Source organism: Panthera tigris, chromosome A3 (genome assembly GCF_018350195.1).
Source record: "Panthera tigris isolate Pti1 chromosome A3, P.tigris_Pti1_mat1.1, whole genome shotgun sequence".
Taxonomy (NCBI): Eukaryota; Metazoa; Chordata; class Mammalia; order Carnivora; family Felidae; genus Panthera; species Panthera tigris.
The window spans coordinates 92,076,352-92,093,185 of NC_056662.1; the positions used below are offsets into that span (position 1 = coordinate 92,076,352).

The 16,834-nt window shown below is 34.8% G+C and overlaps 1 protein-coding gene and 1 long non-coding RNA gene across 2 annotated transcripts in view; one reads left to right on the forward strand and one right to left on the reverse strand.

The window, feature by feature from the left end:
* Positions 1 to 16,834, reverse strand: part of LRRTM4 (leucine rich repeat transmembrane neuronal 4) — a 699,335-nt gene that overhangs the window by 64,299 nt on the left and 618,202 nt on the right. The gene's annotated exons all lie outside the window — the stretch shown is intronic.
* Positions 6,496 to 16,834, forward strand: part of LOC122237362 — a 29,577-nt gene continuing 19,238 nt past the window's right edge. Inside the window, exons 1-2 of the long non-coding RNA XR_006215832.1 lie at positions 6,496 to 6,633; positions 14,404 to 14,459. This is a non-coding gene — a long non-coding RNA (uncharacterized LOC122237362). The remainder of the gene's footprint in view (positions 6,634 to 14,403; positions 14,460 to 16,834) is intronic.

The following is a 16,834-nucleotide window of genomic DNA, read 5'->3' on the forward strand; positions in this document are numbered from 1 at the left end:
GTTTTGTTTCTATGCTCACTCAGACACATCCATCTCATGAAGAGAAGGTGCTGATATGATAGACCTTGTATTTTTCTTTTCTGTACCAGTAGTCCTTGCAGTAAATCAATAAAGTGATTTCTGATTTTGATTTGGCTTCTCATAGTGTTGGGTGGCAGAGGAGAAAAATGTGCTCATCACACTGACTTTAGGTATTTCAAGACCCTGTGATGCTATTTTCCATTTTAAAATAATAAACCAGAAAACTGGTGTATGTTTCAACTCTATAGGCATTTTAGGTAGCAAGGGTTAGTCTCTCCAGACCTAATCACTCCTGAGTACTTGAAGAGAAAGTTTTGAGTCTTAAAAGAGAAGGATCATATTCCAGAGGTCTGCTCTTATGGTTTGCTTGCTCTAATGTTTACTGATGGTGAATGCCCATTAAACAAAAGCACATACTGCCGTGCTGCTCAGATTTAAGCTCAGTATCACAGGGATGCTAGAAACTACACACTGTGATGACTATATCTTGATGGATTGATGGATTGGACAGCATTGAGAAACTTCTCATTTGATTCCAAAAACGTGTTATTTACATTGACCGACTTTCCGATTCTTGCACAAAATGTATATGAGCATAAAGAAATCAGCCAACATATTTTTTTCACAGATTGTGTATTTAAGATCAATAGATTGAGTATTGATAAGATTACAAATATATTGCTCTAGTTTGAGGCAATTACCGATACCTACCAAGGTACCAAGTGCTTATGGTTGTTTTTCTCTCCTCTCACATCTGGCATTAAAGCCATCTCTCCACAGGAATTAGATAGTTATAATAATATTACTGTATTCTTGCTTTTTCTCAGGAATCAGAATTTCCATTTTCCACAGTTACTGATTCTAAATATAACAGACTAGTGTGGGAACACAATAGAACAAATGGAATGTTATTTTCAGAATACACAGGAAACTGTCGTTTGTTTTTACTCTTGGGAAATAGAGAATAAAGGATTTGTTGCCTATGTTAGAAAAGTCTTGCTTAAGTGTTAACACACTGACTTAGGATTTAATAAAAAGTAGAATCATTTCTTTCCTCATTTCCTTATTTCTACCAATGTTTGGCATAGAATAACCTGCTAGGAGTTTCTCTTGAACATTGGATGATGCGATGGCAAGTGACTGCCTGATTGCCTGAGCATGTCATTTAGGACACTACTGAGTTCTCTCTAAATAGTTGCCACTCCTCCCCAAACTGCAGTAAAGGAGGAAAGCTCTTAAAGCTTTGAGAGGCAGAGGCTGTCTTCATCTTAGCTCCTTCATAATTGCATCTTCTTTGGGCCTCAATGCTGGATGTGTAGTGTCTAAAAACGGAGCAGTAATGTGAAGTGAAAGTGATATCATTGTAATGCACATTTCAAAGAGACTTAGTGCTAGTTCTCTTGACTTCATACACTTTGAAGTGTTCCAAGTACGAGACGATGACACTTAGGAAGAATCTGAAAAATTCCTTCTTAAGTGTTAGTGTAATGCTGCCCTTGGAGAGAAGAGTGTGCAGCTCCATTAGGGAGTTAACAATTTCTTACTACAGCTATTAAGTTGACGGTGGCACGAATGGTAGGTATCAGCGAATTTCCCCTTGTGTTTTCAAAAACAGACCTTTGTTTCTCTACTTGCAAAAGACACTTTCATTTAAGCTCATATGAGCACAGTGCCTGTTGCCTCTTCATAGAAACTGAAAGCAAATTCATCTTCTAGCTCCCAGCTTCTTTACACTTTGGAGCCGTAGCAGAATGGAACAAATTTAACATGCCCGGCACTAAACCAATCAATTACCCGAAACCACCTTTGCAGTCTTCCTTGGCCATGCCAATCCTCAATCCTAACTCTTGCTTCCTAACCTCAAATTTGCTGTAAATTTCTGTTTAATTCCTCATCTTTAATATACAGTCAGTCAGTAGGATTTGGAATTCTTTTCTATAGTCTCTTACCAGAAAATATGCTTATCATATTCTGCCCTAGACCCTCTGCTTTGAAGAGCCTAACTCTGTCCTTTTTTCAGCTGTGACCCATTTGACTGGTATCCATGGAGCCAACAGAATGAGCCCATTCCTAAACATACAATTCAGTAGCTAATAAAAAGTTGTATCTTTTGATATCTGATTATTGCAACTTTGCTATGACTTGCAAAATGGTTACCTCAAATCCATGATCCAAATAGTAATACTGCTTTAACAAACCTATTCACACATCATGAAAACCTTGACATCTGAGAGAAGGAAGTTAGAATGCTGCATCTCACTTCAATCCCTCTCATGAGATCCCACCATTGTTGTCACTAACTCCTACCCCTTCCTTCCTGAGAATTAGCCCTTCAGGGGCTCCCAAGTTGCATCTACCAAGCACCTGTGGACACTATTAACTAGGTGCAATTCAGATATCATTTTTATATCTTTCTATTCTTCTCTTCCTCTTCCTCTCCTTCTTTCATTCTTCTCCTTCTTCTATTTCTTCTTCTCCTCCTCTTCCTCCTCCTCCTCCTTCTCTTCTTCCTCCTCCTTCTTCTACTTCAAATTTATATGGTTGCTCACGTTTGTTGCAGTGCAGAAAGGAAATGTAATCTATACCTGACAGAGTATAGTATCTTTGTATTGAACATACAAACATATCCTTTGAGTTCAATGGATGTTAAATAATTTTATAATTGGTACCTTAAAACATTCTATTTTGTAGAAATCCCCAAAGGATTAATTCTTTCAGTGCTTAAAATATTTTAGTGACTTGTAAGATGTTTGGGGATTTGGATACACTGAAAACCCAATATTTTCCTCTCCATTAAAATAATGTAACATACGCTCCCGCTTTCTGAAAATTTTCTCTAGAACATACTGGCAGACACAAATTAGGTTTTTATGCTTAAAGATGTCTGCACCGTATTTTATTTGATTTTCTTTGGTTTAGCATGCCTGAATTTCCTGTCACCAATTTGACTGTAAACCAGGTGGAAGTTTGTCTTAGGCTTCTTTGCATCCTTATTGAATCTCAAATATATGGAATGTGAAGCAAGTATTTTACACACAGATTCAGGTTGATTAAAGCTTTACATACACACACACACACACACACACACACACACACAGATTCCAAGACATGGATTGCATTTCTCCTGATTTCCTACAGTCCATCTTCTAATACATTGTTTTAGTGCATCCTTAAGTGATTTGTTTCTCTACCCTGCTTAATGGGGTAGAGAAGGCTAAGAATTTCTTAGGTCTTGAATAAAAATTTGTTGAAAGATGATTGAATACTTTCACCTTTTTTATTTAGGTTTGAATTTTCTCAACATATATCCAGTTTATGATAACAAAGGTGTGTTAGAGTGAGTGCTTTTCAGTATGTACAGACTGAATTTTAAACAACATTCTAGTTCCCAAGTTGCTATTTTAAATTAACTATAGCTCGTGGATGAGGCAGTGGCTTGATTAAAAGCCAATGATAACAGCTCTATGTACTTAAAGACATCCGTGACAAAGACAACTGCAGGTCTCTAACTAGGAACTGGTGAAGGAAGACTAGTTTAGAGTGCATGTGGCTGCAGTAGAAAGCTGCAGGGGATCAGTAAAAGAGAGTCAACAGAACAAGCTGATTGATCTAACTTGGTGGCTAAAGGGCCCAGAGGAATTCAGACACAACTAAGTTGTTAATGTTGAGAGAACTAGACACATTCTGATACTATTAGCAAAATTGGAAAATCAGAAAATAGAACATGTTTATTGGGTGGAGAGATAATATCGTGGGTTTCCGAGTTTGCAGTGATTGTTAGATATCTAAGTAGAACTGTGTATGAAATATGAATCTGGAATGTGGGTGAGTGATTACGGTTGGAAATAACAGATTTGGGAGTTGTTTGACACAGAAATAATGGTTGAAACAATAAAAGTAAATGAACTCTGCAAGGGAGTGATCATAAAGGGTGAGGAGTTTTATTTTAAAGCTCCTATTTTCCTTTAAAAGAATCCTCTGTGACTTACCCATCCACATCTATGCAGCAAACTCTGACTGTAAATATGCCATTTGTTCTTCAATTTTGTATGGATGTTCTAAGTGGGTCAGAGTAGTTGAATCCATAAATTTATCTATACCGAACATATTTTATCTCAGCGCCGGCGAAAGTAAATTAAAAAAAGACTTAAAAATACGTCAGCTGTCCTTACATACAACGCACCTTTCAAATATATGATATAGTCTGATCATTATAAAAACTAGTAAAGGAAGGCTGATGATTGATTTTCTCAGTTTATATTTTGGAATATTCACTTATAAATTCATATTAGTAAATATATATTATCAATAAATATAAAACTTTTCATTATAAAATATGATGCTATTAATAAATACATAATACATTTTAATTACGTGAGCATTTAAATTTACTTAACTTCATCATAATGATTTCTTAAAGTAAACTTGTGATTACAAAATGTTTAACATGCTCATCATAAAGCATTTTGAAAATAGAGACAATTTTAAATTATAAAATTTAAAATACTTCCTTCTTAGAGAAATTAGGCAAATAATGTTTTGATATGTCTGTGCCTTAAATATATATTGTTCCTTTTAATAATAAATAACAAAAACATTTTTGGCATTTCTGACTTTCCTTTTTCTCTTTCCTCTAGTGCAATCAAATATCCTCTATATAAGTAATTTGCAAAGGATGTGTCATACCTCATTGAATAGATACCCATGATTTAGTTGAACAAGCCCATACTTTTGAACTTAAAAGGCAATTTCCAAATATCCGTTATTCTAAATAATTCTTCAATGCGAATCTTAGCACATAAAATTTGGTCAGGTTTCTCTTCGCATATATTCCTAGAATTAGAATAATGAATCATGGCTTGCAAGTGTACTTGAGACTCCTGGTCCACATTCTTGCATTCATGCAAGATAATTCCAGGTTCTACGAATGTTTGTAAAGTTGATACAAGCGATTTATGTTTTTTGGCCTGTGGCCTGGAAGATCAGACTTCTTCGACAGTTGTCGAAAGTATTAAGATTAGAGTACAATTAAGAGCATCTTCACCCCATTTCCATTTTCTGCTTGCTTTTTTTTTGAACAATACAAATACATTATCCCATCATACTCATATTCATCCTGTCTTTTAGATAATATGTCACTGGAGATGAGAATGCTTTCTCCATGTTCAATGGTTCAAACTCCTGAAGATTGCTTTTTAACTCTGAGCTGGGATTTGTGGGAATATCAAAATACTTGTTTTGTTATCTTATACTCTATTTTTATAGATGATACATCCATAAAATATATAGATCTCTTTGGAAAGATGATTCACATATAAAATTCACTAAACAGGAAAAGAAGAAACTCTACACACAATGTTACACAGCAGTACTTGAATAAATGCCAAATGAGTTGATGTCATTGTGCTAGTAGACCAACAAAACTCTTTTTTGGAAGACAATAAAGGTCCAATCTTCCCTTCATATGCAGAAAAGTTAACACTGGGAAGAAGACACATCAGTTAAATGAATAAATACGATATTGTGATTTATTTGAAATATATATCTGGTCATCTAATGGCCAATACGTAGTTTTCATATATATTTGGTCATTGTCCATGGTTCCTGGCTCACAGCTCCCAAAACCCTTAGAATTTCCTAGCAATAAGAGCAATGGGAGCATGTTTTCATCATAATATTTAGTCTCTTGTACTTAGTTCTTGAAATTGTTTCAGAACCATAAAGGTAAAAAGGGGATCTTGTTATTTATAATAAGCCCCTTTCCACTACAACTGGGTTTATGTTAAAGAGGTGATTTTTGGAAAGCACCTAAGGAAGGGGGCTTGTTGCCAGGGGAGCCAACCCTGAATAGAAAGTTGGAACATTCAGTCCCACCCTCTGATCTCCTGGAAGGGGAGGGGAATAGAGAATGATTTCAATGGCAAATGGCTATTGATTTGATCAATTGTGCTTTTGTAATGAAGCCTCCACAAAAATCCCAAAGGGTGGGGTTTGAGAGCTTCTAGGTTGGTGAGCAACATGGGGATGCCAGGAGAATAGATCACTCAGAGGGCACTCAAAGGCTCTGTGCCCTTTCCCCATATCTTGCCCCATGCATTTCTTCCATCTGGCTGTGCCTAAGTTATATCTTTTTATAATTAACTAATAATCTAGTAATTAAAATGTTTCTCTGAGTTCTGCAAGCTGTTCTAGCAAAGTAATCAAACCCAGGGGGGAGGTCATTGGAACCTCCAATCTATAGCTGGTCAGTCAGAAGTACAGGAGACAGCCCGGACTTGTGACTGGCATCTGAAGTGGGAAGGGGGGCAGTCTTGCGGGACTGAACCCTTTACTGTCTCCAGGTAGACAGTGTCAGACTGAGCTGAATTGTAGGACACCCAGCTGATGTCATAATATTGCTTGTTGGTGTTGGGGGAAAGCCTTCCCTACCACTTGGAACTGGGTACAATAATTTTTACCAAGCTATTTCAATGTTTAGTGAACTAAATGATTTGGAGGAGCTAATAACATCAGGATTCTTATAGCCTAACTCCACTCTCAAGTACATGTTCCATCAAAAGAAATAATCTCCATGGTAACATCATAACTAGGATGTAAGAGACCAATAATGCTGTAAGTTTATAGGAATCTTTCTTTGGTTTTTCATTTATCCTTTGCCCATGGCAATATATCCTCAAAATCCAGAACTTTATGTGTATTGGGCAAGTCACCTACGTGCTTAGACTAATTTTATTCTTTAAAAAATGAAAAAAACTGATCAAATCAAACATTTTAAAGATGTGCATGTCAATTATACCTCAATAAACTTGGAAAAAAATGGCCCTAAGAAGCGAACACTTCATGAAAACAAACATGGGTGGCTAAATATCTCCTAACATGTGCATGGATTTATGAGGTGAGAAACACTATATTTCTGTTTAAAAAAGAAAACTAAATACTACCTTGGATTTTCTTAAATTCTAAAGGAAATTGTAAATAGAATCCTACACAAAGAATATGACTCAAATTGTAAGGATTTCTAATTCCTCTTTGAACTCAGGAAGAGAACTTTCTGAATGAAAAGTGCCATATCTGGGTTTGGACTTACAATAATATTATTAAGCTTTAATCATTTGAGGCAATAAATGCTCTAAATATTTTAAATAAAGACACAAGGACTGTCCTCAAATTATGGGAGTATTTTCTGGAAATAAACACAATGAAAAAAGCAATAGCAAACTTGTCTAGTCAGTTGATAACTTTCACACTTATTTAGGTATGTATTTGCTTATCTATCTAAGCATCTATGATAAGATTTCCTGAAGAAAGTTACTCCCAGGGAACTGGCATAAGCTAAGCCATGACTAGAAAAATAAGTTTCAGTGATAGCTATCAGGAACTAGATAATGATTACAGGTAAGAAAACAGTTGAAAATATTCTGGATGATTAATCATGTAATCTGAAATCTACAAGACCAAATTTAAGTGATAATTGTAGTTAGCAATGTTTTTGCCTTCCCAGAGTTATCAGAGAACATCTTAAATCCCAGAAGATATCCATTGTTCTCTCCCAGTCCTGAAGAGAAGGGTAGATGACATAAAGTTGGGGAGAAGCTGAGAGATACATCAAAAGGCCCTCTCCCCTGTCCAAGTATTATAAGAATTAGTTTTTCATGGGAAAAGGGGAAAATTATTAGAGGAATAAAATTGTTAGATGGTGTATTTGAAGGTAGTTTTTTTAGACTTGAGATATAATGAAGGATATGTGAAAAAATGAAAAGAAAACCATGAAAAATGAAGTGTAATATTTGAATATTAATTCCTCCTTGTCAGTAGTATATTCAATATGTGACTTTGGCCCAACTGCATAACTTTTACGAGCCTCAGTTTTATTCTAAACTGAAAGACATTATAATACTTCTTAAAAGTATTTTTTAACATTTATTTATTTATTTTGAGAGAAAGAGAGAGCGAGCATTCGTGTTTGTGCGTGAGTGGGGGAGGGGCAGAAAGAGAGAGCCAGTGAGACAGAATCCCAGGCAGGTTCCTCACTCAGCACGGAGCCCAACATGGGACTTGATCCCACAACCACATATCATGACCTGAGTCGAAATGAAGAGTTAGACGCTTAACCAACTGAGTCACCCAGGTGCCCCAAGACATTATAACACTTATGATGTAAGTTTGAAATGAGTTAGCAAGTATGTTTCAAAGGCTCTGGTATCTTGTAATTACTCAATAAATATTAGCTTCTTACTTTGTTGTTTTGCCAATATCTTTGATCATGCCCATGCCTACTCCAGGACATTCTCCATGCCTTCCTGTGTTCTTTCTCATCTTTATTTTATTCCACACATCTTTGCAACAGCTCTCTTTTGTCTTTCACTTTTGTTTTCTCTTTAGTTGTAAAAGCACCAAAGATTATACTATTGATAATTAACAGTTAATGAACAATTAATATACACTAGAGACTATATTAAATGCCTTACATACATGTCACTTAATTCTGATAACAATCCATATGGCAAGATCTACTGTTATCCAAGCTTATACATAAGGGAATAAAGATTCAGAGATGTTAAACACATTCTCCAAAGTCACACAGCTACTAAGTAGCACAGGTGGGATTTAAATTTGCGAGTTGAAAATCCAAGATCTTGCCCAATTCAGTATTGATTGTGTTTCCCAAAGTCTAAGGAGGTAGATAAGAAGGTAACAGGGCTAAGGTTTATGTTTGGTCATGAGTTATTAAGGTTAGTCTGGTAGAAATTGTTTTTTTTTTTTCCTTTCTGTACCAACAACTTTGTAATAATACAAGTTCTATTACTGCAGTAAATCAATTTTCAATATCATGAAATGAGAGGATTTCCCCCATATTGTATGCAAATAGATGAAATGTTAAGATGGGATCATTCTGTCACCTTCCAAGGTTAATCATCTATAAGAATTGAGGCAGAAACAAAATTTGGGAATGTCCAAGTCATTTTAGTACTATTTAAATTTAAAGTCTCAAAGTGTCATAAAAGTTACTAACTAATATACAGGAGATGTCTAATTATATTTACTATTCAATGTATGACACTGTAAGAAATGATTTTGGCTGAATTATCCAAAAGCTTATTTTCAACTTATTTATTCTGTAAAATATTTATAGTAGCTGTTTTCCTACTTCTAAGCCTGTAATTAGTTTATATAAGAAGGCTTTCTACAATGTTTAATGTATATCCCTAAATCAAGAAGGAAACTTACTGAGTTGGAACAAATAATGTAACAATTGCAAGTCCTGTCTTACTATTCTTCATGACAGCATAAAAAAAAAAAAATCAGCTTGTAGAAACTAATTCTAATTTTGTTACCTGCAGTATCTTTGCAAATTAGTTTTGGAATACATTTCCCATCCCCCAACCAAACTCTCTTTCCTCCCTAGAGAAGCAAATTGCCACTCTACTTGAAGCTACTATGAACACTCATTGATTTCTGAGACGTTACAAGCAGTGTCTTCTCTGTATCACACCTGGAATAACACCTAGAAATATATGGAAGTGCATTTTTAAGTAATTGATGTTATTTGAATGAAATGATGTTCTTGAATTTGACAATCCATGGGAGGTGTTAATAAGAGCTCATTGATGGACTACAGGGCTAGATAAACCAAATGTCACTTTTGAAGTCGATCTGAAATTTAAGCAATTTATCCTGAATTCAGGATACCTACTTTTTGTTCAGAAAACAAACCCACCCATCCAATTTGTTTTAGTTTACATAATTATTTTGTATTTACTCACAACAATACCAGCAATGAAATGCATAACATTCATTCCTCAATAAAAAGAAAGGGAATTTGGGTATCATTCTGGGAACCAGATTACCTCAAGTCCTCTGTAATGTAAATATTCTGCACTGAAATATTTTTATAGAATTTTTCCCAAGGATATTTACCACAATATAGTGTTAATTATGAAACTGTTAAAAAGAGAAAAAGAAATTAAGAGACAGCGTGAGGAAAATAAGAAATGTTCTCAAATGATTGTTGACAACAGATGGAGAGTCAATGAGGTAGAGAGATACAGACATTTTATCCTCAAATGACAACAATTTCTGAAGGGAAAGTTCTCAAAGCACGAACACAAGATTGCATTAACTGTTCTAATCAGGTGTCAGAGAAGCCAAGATTCACAGAAGAGAGGAAAAAAATGCTCAATTAACTTTTTTTCTAACTGAAAACATTTTACTGACCCTAAATCCTCAAATAGTAATCTTAAATCAATAAGTCAACAGTGAACTATTTTTACTATATGATCACTTGACAATTTACAAACAATAGATATTTTCCTTATAATTAAATAATTAATTGTATGTTCTAATCTGTTAAGCCTCAATTGCATATCAAGCTATCCTGGTAGATATTTTTTATCCTGTCATTTCCAATTAATAATGCCTATTTGCTAGAGTTGGTTATCCTGGAAAACCATGAAATATTACCCTAACGCAGTTTGCACTCAGTGGAATAGGTTATCTTATTTGGAAGCATTTGTTTGTATATATCATAGAACTGATATCTTTATCAAATAATAGTTCATTTATAAACACTTGTGAATAGTTTGGGTAATTTCTAAATATCACTTTATTATTTTAAATGCTGACTCTTGCAAACCTGCACAAAGGAAGTGTTTGTTCCTTGGATATGAGAATATTCCAATATTAGTGACACATTAGGAAATTCTTGCTTTATCAAATGATTCTAGAATTCTGAATTCCTTTAATGGCTTTATGTAATAGAAATCAACTGTCTACCATATGCCAGGCACTGAGTCTGGCCCTAAGGAAACAATGATAAATAAAGGAGACCCAGTAGCTGTCCAAATATTGCTTGTCCTCTAGAAGGAATTCTTTGTTTATGTCTTTTGGGGGTTTTGGTGATGGTATTCTTTGGAATATCTTCAATAATGACAAAGCATTGTTTCCCCTTTGAAGATGAATTTGCCAATAACGGAGTATGGGGTAAAGACGAGGTGGGTTATTAGCCATTTGTTATTTTATTAAAGTTGGTGAAACACAGGGGCACCTAGGTGGCTCAATTGGTTAGCATCCAACTCTTGATCTCTGCTCAAGGTCATGATCTCTTGGTTCCTGGGTTTGAGACCCACTTCAGGCTCCATGTGCGAACAGTACAGAGGCTGCTTGGGATTCTCTTTCTCCCTCTCTTTGTGCCCACCCCCCTCACTCATACTGCTCTCGCTCTCTCTCTCTCTCTCAAAATAAACAAACTTAAAACAAAGTTAGTAAAACACATAATGATCAAATTGGCATTAACGTTTTTTTTTTTTTTTTCCAAAATCATAGTTTAAGTTAGCTACAACGGTAGTACAAACAGGTTCTAAAGAAAATTGCAAAAGTAACTTCAAAATTGTTTAGGCAAAGGCATCCTCTCAGAAGTTGTCCTCCACAAATCCAGCCTTTTAACAGTAGTAACAGAGCTATTCCTTCCCTTTTCTTGTGTATCCCAGAACACAGTTTTCTGGACACCCAGAAAATCAGCTTAAGTGTATTTGATGGAATGTTCACTATCACCTGAGAAGGGTGTGCAGGGATATTAGTGAACGTCAAACTTCTATCTGCTGAACCTCACATATGGAAGACAAGCCCATAACCAAAACCCCAAACCCAAACCAAACTGAACTGAACCGAACCAAAAAAACCCCAAAACTGATTTTACTTTTACTGATGCCCTCCCTAGATATAGTTTTCTATTTCCCACTAAAACAAATAAAAAAAAAAACAAAAAAGAGAAGATGAAGTTAATATTGATATCTGGATTCTTGTTTCTGATCATAAATTTGCCATCTCTCTGACCGCACATCCAGGAAAATGTCACTTTCAATTTATTGTCTTTAAAAGGCCTTTGTAACACTGGGGTCGGATGGGAATTCATTAACTATGAAATACTTTAAAATCCTCAACTTTTAAATGCTATGCAGTTATTACTATTCAAGACACACAATGTCAGTAAAAAAAATTCAGGAGGTTCAGAGTCAGTCTGGCAACCTGGACAAAGGGAGGTGAAAACTGTACTGTGGGCAGATGATAAAAACATTCAATATAAAAAGGCATATGCTCCAAAAAAAGGTAAGAAGTATGTAAACATTCATAAAAGACATACTAAAAATAGGTAATAAAATATCAAATATTCGACCATAATATAAACCTTAAGACATATTATTTTCACATTTCACAGAAGCAAAACTTAAAACTGATAGTGAGACTGTGGGAAAATGGGGCTCATACATACGCTGTTCATAGGAGGCAAACTTTAGACATTTCTTATCAGCAATTAAGCATTATTTATCATTAAAACTTTATTTGGACTTTAGCTGCAATGTGGCAATTTATGCCAATACATTTAATACCTCTCCTTGCCATATTCCATTTGAAATGATATATAAGTAAGGAAAATTTTGTAAGAGGAATTAACCTTCTATCTACCTTAGGGGAGACTAGCTAATTTTATAAATATATAGTTGGAATTGGCTTTTCCCTCTGTGGATTCAGATGCACAGAGAAATTTCTGTTGCTTAAAAATTGACCCATCGTCTCAAAGTGATGCTCTGAAATAAGTAAGTTTACGCATCGCCACTGTTTTTGTTTTTCTTCATCAATAACGTCAACAACATAGTGTGGTCTTTTTTTTGGTATCCATTTCCAAGTGACAGACAGGTGATAGCCATTTTCTTTTAGACACAAATAGATACATTTAAGTGAGGAAGAAGCAAAGTGAGAAAATGGGTCTGGGTGCAACCACAGTCCTGTGACTCTACATAAAGTAAAAACACAATCTAGAAGCCAGGGAAGGAAGAAAAGAGGAAAAAAAGGTGGAATCAGAAGATTGTTGGAGTGTGATTTGTACATTTTCCAGACTTGGGTTTTTATATTTGGCTTTGAAAACTTGTGGATGGCTTAGATTTAACATGCATTCCAAAAGCATCTAAAATTCCTTATAATATATATATATATAATATTATATATATAATATATAATATATAATATATAATAATATATACTATATATAATATAGTATATTATTATATATACTATATATAATATATAATAATATATACTATATATAATATTATTATATATAATATATAATATATAATAATATATACTATATATAATATATAATATTATTATATATTATATATTTATATATATATATATACCTTTCAGGTAAGGCTTTTAACTTCATTTTCAGAAATGGAGAGTAAGATCATACAGAAGTATCTGGAAAAGTGGAGCCTGAAGCCCAGTGCTTATTAATGAACAACTGGAAATTTCAATGACTGGATATTTGGTGATAATAATACTTTATAAATTTTACATCTGACAATATTTTGATTATGTAGATAAAATGAGTTCTCATTTTGGAATTACACAGTAAAATATTAACAGATGAAATGACATGACTTCTGAGAGTTATTAAAGTTAATTTGGAGGAGGAAGTTTGGATGGGAGTGAGGCTGGGCCAGGAATGGCCGGGACTGATGGTAGCCGAGTTCAGATGGCAGATAAAGGGGAATTTATCACACAAAACTATTTTTGTACATGTTCAAAATTATCCATTATGAAAACTTAAAACAGTATCAATACTAAGTCTTTCTGTCTCCAAAACCCATGCTTTAAAACACCCACAATAATTTCTTTATTGATATTTACTGGAAAAAAAATCACTTTTTCTGTTTTTTGGGAACTACATAATCTCTCCTCATTTTTGTGTTCCCTTATCTATGTCAGCGAAAGTTAAACTATTTTCTTTATCTAGTACTATATAATTTAGTTTTATTTATTTATTTATTTATTTATTTAGAGAATGAGTGGGGGAGGGGCAGAGAGAGAGGGAAGTTCAAACAGGCTCAGGGCTGACAGTGCAAAGCCACAAAGCCAGACGTGGGCCTCAATCTCACTATCAAGAGCCTGATGCTTAACAGACTGAGCCACCCAGGTGCCCATATATAATTTAGTTTCTTACTGAAGTTTAGTAAAGAAGCAAGCAAACAGACAATGTATCATTTCCAACAATGTGGGTTAGAGTCAGAGTTTCATGGTAAAAGTATGTTACCATCATTTGTTTTGAGAAGGAGGGTTAAATTGTTTTAGGAAAAAAAAAGACTATTTGATTATAACATCTCCTAATCCCCAAGTCCAAAGTCATAGACTATCTTACTTAGTGATGGATCATTGTTGCATAGAGGTTTTAATGAAGAAAAACGGTATAATGCTACCAAACTGATACACATTGTGTAGTTGATTTCAGCTTAGAGGTTACTGGGTCATTTTTTTTTTTTTTGAAACAGAGTATGTTCACTTCATTTTGAGAAACAATAATAAGATTCTTTTGTTTCCCATCAGGAGGCAGTAATCAGAAGGAAGGAAAAGCATGCTGACAGGGCTTGCTTTAGGAAGAGGTAGGTGTATGGTGGGGTTGCAAATGTGAATTCGTTTTGGTGGTGCAAGTGAGAATCCTGTGCCCCAAATCTATCGCTTTCTTTACCATATTTCAGTCTGTTTTGATGTCAGAGAATTAGTGCTTTGTGATATAAAAAAAAAAGTCTGAATGTAGGAAACTTGACTAGAAAAAACTAAGCTACAATCATAGTAATGAAACCAATGCGTACAACACAATTGAAAAACAACAGTAAGTAAGACAGTGAAAGTGTGTAGAACAAACGAGAAACAGAGCAGGGTCTGATGCAGTCTGGAGTGTGAGTGGCAGCTCCCCACGGACCTCTGAGGAAGAATCCTCCCAGGAGGCAGGCCTCAGCTGCAGGCCGTAGGTGGACAGTGGGATCAGGTCCTGTGAGCAAATGCACGAAGATGGAGGGGATATTGAAGACACGAAAAATACATTCCTTAGCATTCTGGTAGTTTTCGATAAGATGCAAGTACTACCTGGGGAGCTAACATCAAATTCTTTTAGTCTTTTTTATCTCAAAAATGAAATGGCTCTTTATAAAATTGTCTATGTGACAGTGTTCTCCCCATGAATGGTGTAGAAACAAGTGGAGATTCGAAATGGAAATAAGAGAGAGGGAAACTCCTACATATGATTGAGGTTCAGGGTTCTAGTGAGAAAGGACATCTCAGAAGCTAGTCATCATGGGAAAGCACTGGAAATCTGGAAGAAAGCTGATAAAGCAGGGAAATAATTCCAAAAGAGCTATTGCAGAGACTGGGGTGATGTGAGTGAGGCACCAGGGGACAGACAAGAGTTAAGGAGGCACTAACTCTCAGGGGCTGACCCCACACTTCTGCCAACCTGCTGAAGACTTCCTTAAAGTTTGGGCCCTAGCTCCCTTACTCCCTTCTATTTATCCTGGTCCAGGTACCATGGAAAACAAAAAAAACACCCTCAACTAGAGTAACTTCTTGCTCAAAACTAATAATATGTATTCTGGATAATTACAAATGGACATATTTTATCAGGTTGATATTCCAAACTGATATTCCAAATAAATTCTATGCATTTCTAAGAATAATGATGGTAATAAAACTTCATAAAATAAATATATTGCTAATCATACTTCTATAGAAGGTGACTTTTAAAAAGGAATCATAGGTTAATGAAAAATAATCATGCTGATCAGTAATCCCTATCCAATTCTTCCTTAGCAAATAAGTTTAAAGAAAGTTTCTTACATTTTAGACCAAACCAAAATACCTTATTAACAAATGTTTGCAAGTAAGTTATAATCTCCTTGTATTTGAGACTGTATCTTAAAATTTTGGTTGTTTCACAGTATTTAAACTAATGTTCAGCAATGCCTTAGAAGTTCAAAATAATATACCAAAAAGGAAAAAAAAAAAAAAGAAATGCTAATGATATATTCTTGTCATACAAAGAACTGATTTATAAGTGTATTTTGCCTTCTTCTCCACATGAGAAGGAAAGTGATTGGTGGAGGGCAGTGACAGGAGTTGACTCCTGGAGCACAGCTATGGATGATGGTGGAGAGAACTATGTCCTCATGCTCATGGGGACAATCACTTGGTAGTAATGGATGATCAATTATTATTCCTTGAATTTTGAACTCTCCACCATTTTAGATCCTTCTCAATCTAATTTCAAAATTCCAACTTTCTCTCTTAGGGGTCTTCAAGTTAAACACATTATTCTAGCCAAACAAGGTTTTTTGTGCTACCCAAAGCCTTTTATCCCATTTGCACTCTCATACCATATCTTTAACTCCTTTACAGCCATTCACATCGTATCCACCTCTCCAAGACCTACTGACTGGTCCATATGCTCCATAAAGAGATACATTTAATAGAAACGTAGTGAAAATCAAGGAGTTGTACATTGGATAAGATCAGAAGATGACAGCAAGGATCAATCACAGATCAGGATCTAAAATAAGTAGATTCAAATATTGGTAGCATTACTAATTGAGTAATGTTGAGCAAACTCATGCATAACTCTAATCCTCAGTTTTGTCATTTTATAGTTGAAGATGACAATAACTAAGATTCACAATTACTACAAGGATTAAATGCTACATTTCTTTGTGGTTTGGTTATTATTTAGATCATAATTTTAGTTTTATCTAATTTTGCCTTATTTTAATTTTTAATTTTTAAATTTGCATGTACTCAACACATATGTTATATTAGTTTTTCGTGTACAACAGTGATTCAACATCTATGTACATTATGCTATGCTCACCTCACAGAGGAGGAAATGGAAGTTATATCTATTTCTCCATTATATACTAAATACACTGTACATAGCAGGCACTTAACAAGTGTCATTTTCCTCTCCCTCCCTCTGTTCATCTGAAGAGTA